At 39.8% G+C, this 5034-nt stretch overlaps 1 pseudogene; it reads left to right on the top strand.

Moving 5' to 3' along the window:
• The first annotated feature begins 3603 nt into the window (after window positions 1-3603).
• On the top strand, window positions 3604-4434 carry LOC121017707 (28S ribosomal protein S15, mitochondrial-like; annotated as a pseudogene).
• Window positions 4435-5034: the final 600 nt, after the last annotated feature.

The raw sequence follows: 5034 nt of genomic DNA on the forward strand, positions 1-5034 counted from the left end.
AATGGATTGCAGGCTGCCTACATTTTGGGGCAATCTCCTCCAATATCTTAATTTTCACTGTTTCCTATGATCCGTTGGTTGTTGAAATGCTATTCACCATGAGCTCTGAGGTCCTGTATATAATGGCTTGTTCAGTCAGATTTCCACAGGCAGATCAAACTCTTCAATATGCCTAAACTGAAATTATCCCCTCTCTCTGACTCTGAACAATTAAGCCCTGAAAAGAACCTACTGTGTTTTCCTCTGGGGGCTTTGTGCTTCAAGGTATGGCATTCTTGTCCAATCTTTTATTTCAGAGAGTGCTTCTCAAGCTTCAGTATACAAAAGCACCACCTGGGGATCCAGTTAAAATGCAGATTCTGACTCAGTAGGTCTAGAGTGAGGCCCAAAAGTCTGCATTTTTAACAAATTCCCTGAGAATACCCATGCTGCTGGTCGCTGAGGAGTAAGGATCTAATTCACAAAACTTGAATTCATGTGAAATATGGTTCATCTCCCTTTTCCTTCAAAAACAGTCATCAAATCTTCCCAATTATTCTGGAACTAGTCAATGAATACATTTCAAATATATTCACCCCTCTCCCTTCTACTTTTTTTCTAGTCTGGTCTGGACAATTGCAATGAGCTTCTCATGTCTCTATTTGGTCCCATCTCACACTAACGTATTTTATAGGGTGTTCCCAAAGCTTGTGGGGTTTTTTAATAAGAAAATATAATTGTGTTACTTCTTAATATCTTTCAGTGCCTCCCACAGGGTAAAAAATAAACTCCTTTGAATACTCGGTTCCTACTTGCATGTCCCGCTTTGTGAACTTCCATTTCTGCAGCTTCCAACTTCCTCCTCCTACCACCTCCAATGCATATGTACACTGTCTATGCTCCAGAACAGATTTTCCTATCTTGGCCTTTGTACATGGTATTTCCCTGCCTACAATGCAACTTATTATTCCAGTAGTAAAGTATTACCTACTCCTAATGCCTTCTCCATCCCCCCAAGGCTGATTTAGGGACGCTTTCTATTAAGTACTCACTGCACTTTGTATGTACCCTCATTAAATCAATCTTTCTTTATAGAGTATTTACTTCCATGTTTCTTTTCCTACTAAACTAAAAGAGACCAAAACCATAGCTTTCCAACTTTGTAGGCCAGTGCCTATTCCCTGCTCAGAGAATGGTTATGACTGTACATATTGAGATAAATTAGTAAGTGAATAAATGAACTATCAATATTGGAAAGTAAAATCAGATTTTAGCCCAAGACAAAAAGAATTTTATTGCAACTAAACCTCTTGTGTAGATGCTTTGGACAGTAGTGAGCTCCCTGTCACCTGAGAGAAAAATAGGCAGGGATAATACCAAAAAGAAGTTCTATTTTCAGTGTATTTTAGCCCTGTAATATTTCAAGTCCCTTCCAATTATGAGATTCTATGATGTAAGATGACTTTGAGAAGGTTATTAGTTTTTGAAAGATTTCCAGAACATATAATACTTTCTTCCCAAACTATGTAGGAAAGAGATAAAGGAAATTCCTAGTTTGTGGCACATCGAGACACAGCAGTTCTGTCTTCCACATGTTCAACTGTGTGTTATTTAAGCTCCTCAAATGAATTGTGATCATCATCATCTCCTTGACATATCTTACACTATAACCAGAAGTCTTCCAGCTCAGCAGAAAAAACCCACATTACTGTAGCTTCAAGAGGCAGGGTAATAATGTAGACAACCTGATTTTGACTTTTTCCCCCCCAATGCCATTTCTAACTTCTCTAACATCCTTGCACTTTAAATCAGTACAAGAATTGTAGCCAGAAGAAAATTAGAATTTACTGAATCATAGTCTCAAAGAACAAAAGCTACTCCCGAGAAACACACTTTCCATTTGGAAATATTACACTGAATCAAATAATGGTAACTTTTTGGCTCACCTTACAGAAAAAAAAAAACTGCTAATTTTCTTCCAATCTGATATTTGAACGATATTCCTTCATTAGTCATAAGATTCAAGAATATCATGGCTAATTGAGTTGTATAAACACATTTATTCAATAATTAGAAAAAAATTAAGTACTTATAAATGTTACATATTGTTTAATGTATTGTGGTTCTATAAACAAGACAATTTCTTCCCCAAGAAAAGATCAAAGTCAGTTTAACGGCAACATGGGAACAACAACAACAGTCTCCTATCAATTCACTAAGGGACTAAATCAACGAAAGCTTATTTCACCAAATGAAAAAAAAATTTATTTTAATTTTGTGCTTACTTTTTGCACCTGTCCTTTAAAATTTTTTTTTTCAACGTTTTTAATTTTATTTTTGGGACAGAGAGAGACAGAGCATGAACGGGGGAGGGGCAGAGAGAGAGGGAGACACAGAATCGGAAACAGGCTCCAGGCTCCAAGCCATCCGCCCAGAGCCTGACGCGGGGCTCGAACTCACGGACCGCGAGATCGTGACCTGGCTGAAGTCGGACGCTTAACCGACTGCGCCACCCAGGCGCCCCATGCACCTGTCCTTTAGATAATGGGATGTGTTTTCCTTTTAATAAGTGTGTGTGTGTGTGTGTGTGTGTGTGCGCGCGTGCATATTATTTAACATCTAGTGGTAGATATATGCCCTATCCACCCTGTGTGCCCACCTCTGGGCCAGCCACAGAGATTGTCTGACAAACATAGAATCTAGAGGAGTTCACCACAGCCATATTTTGTTCAGGGCCTACACTAGGGCAGAAACATGGGCAGAACAGAGACAGGGCAAAGACAAACTAAACATACTGAGAACAAATCCGCAATGAGTTAGTGAGCTGATCTTTGGTGAATTGACTTTCAGAAAATTGAATTTTGGGAAGTCAATGCTAGCTTCATTAAAGATCTCACCATTGTAGTCAAAGGAGTAAACTGACAGAGTAGAAGCCAAGTCCACAGAGTGTGGCCCCTGGACTAATGGGATCAACAGCACACAGAACCATGTTAGATGCAGATTCTTCAAGGCCCGACCCAGATCTACTGAATCAGAATCCCTGAGAATGGGGTCCAGCAATCTCTGGTTTACCAAGCCCTCCAAGGGTGATAGCCCATGGGTGATAGCCCATCTTTGAGAACCTTGGTGATAAAGTGACATAGCAACATTTCTGAGTACTGTATGGCACACAGATGGGGTAACTAACCCCATGTGGAGAACTCAAGACAAGCTTCCCAAGTAAAGTTAGCCCCTCACATTTTTTTTTGTATCATTTAATTCAGCTTCTTCCATTTCCTTAAATTCTGCCAGGGATACTAACAATATTGTGCGATTTTAATTTCTTCACATCTTCCTTCTCTCAGTTACTTTCCAATAGCAGTTAAAAAGTAATGAGAAACAAAGGAAATAGAAACGTGTGATAAAAAATGTGTTGACAGCATAGAAATAACCAATTTTCCTTTAATGGGCCAATGGGCAGAGTATGGTCTTTGGGACAAATTAACCTTGAGCTAGGGTGATCATATTTAGGAAATAAAACTATAACATATCTAGCTACATTGTAATATCAAAAAAAAAAAAAAAAAAAAAAAAAAAAGAAGAAGAAGGAGGAGGAATTTGAACCCAGTCCATGCTGCAAAAGGGATGGCAGCCTTGGTGCTGACCCTGTGGGGTCAAAAGTCAGCATACAGAAGATGGCATGTAAGGTACTGGGGTTGCTTCAGACCCAGTCCTGGGGTTGCTCAGGTCCCAGTCCTTGGGCTGCCAGGCAGAGCATGTGCCAGGCCTCCCTCCCACCAGTGGAGCCTTCCTTCTTCTCCTCCTTGGGGCATCATCCCCCTAGCTCTTCACAGATATGCCACCCAGAAACCAGCCCAACCAGGCCAAGAAGATAACCTTCCCCCTTCCATGCTGCTCAAAGACTACCAGAACATTCCTGAAATTGAGAAGTTTGATAATGCTGTAAGAAGATTCTTGTCTTTGGAAATGGCCAACTAGAAGCAGCAGCTAAAAATCAAGTAAGAGCAGTTGACGAATAAGATTGTTGTGGACCCTGAGGACACCAGCTCTCTGGAGGCTGGAATTGTTGCCCTGTCAAGATTTGCAATTATGAAGAATGCATGAGAAATTTGCAAGGACAAAGCCCACAAGCACTGTGTGCTCATAAGCATCAGCCAGAGGAAAAAGATGCTCAAAAGCTTCCATCTTGTGTTTTCCACAAGATGTGCAAGCAGCTGAGGACTGAGTATACCTCCCCACCGCCGCCGCCCCCCCCCACCCCTGTAACCAGAAAGCCCACTCCTGCTGGGTGACAAGGAGGGCTCTGTGAGTTTGAGTTGTCTGGGAGATACACAAGCTAAAGAAGCAGAAAGGGCTGTAAAAATTGTAGCTGGGAAACAAGGCTAGAAAAACCCAGAGAGCCTTTCCAAAGCAGGACCAGAGGCAAAGAAAACCAATAAATTTTATCAGAGTTAGCATTAGGATGTCCCATTCAATATTTGCAATTTACTCATACTAAAGAAATTATTTTATTTATTTATTTTTTTTTTTACCTGAAGTTCAGTTTAACTGCATGTCCTGTATTTTATCTGGTAGTCTCGGTAGTCATGGACTCACTTTTTACCTTAACTTGGGATTAATAACAGCAACCATTTGTTGGGCAATTACTATTCAGAAAACATTATTCAACACATCTGGAAGCATACTTACTAAATCCTCACCATATTTTTATAAAATAGGTATTCTTATTCTCCTTACACATGTAGGAAACAGGCTTAGCAATTGAGTCATCAAAGCTAGTAGAAGGTAGAACAAGAATTTAAATCTGTATCCAGCCTGATTCCAGAACCAAAGCTTTTAATGACTAAATGCTACTGCTTAACTATACTGCAATTTGCTTAATCCTGATGGAACAAGTTTCTTTTGTGTTATTATGAAAACTGAGATTATGTATTGCACATAACACAGTTTGTGGCAATTGATAGGCATACAAAAGTACATATTAGCACTAACATTTATACTCAAAATCAAGGAAACCGACCCCAAAATACACTTGGCTTCAGAAAAATACTTTTA

The sequence above is a fragment of the Herpailurus yagouaroundi genome, unplaced genomic scaffold (assembly GCF_014898765.1).
Source record: "Herpailurus yagouaroundi ecotype Mexico unplaced genomic scaffold, PumYag 77, whole genome shotgun sequence".
Lineage (NCBI taxonomy): Eukaryota > Metazoa > Chordata > Mammalia > Carnivora > Felidae > Herpailurus > Herpailurus yagouaroundi.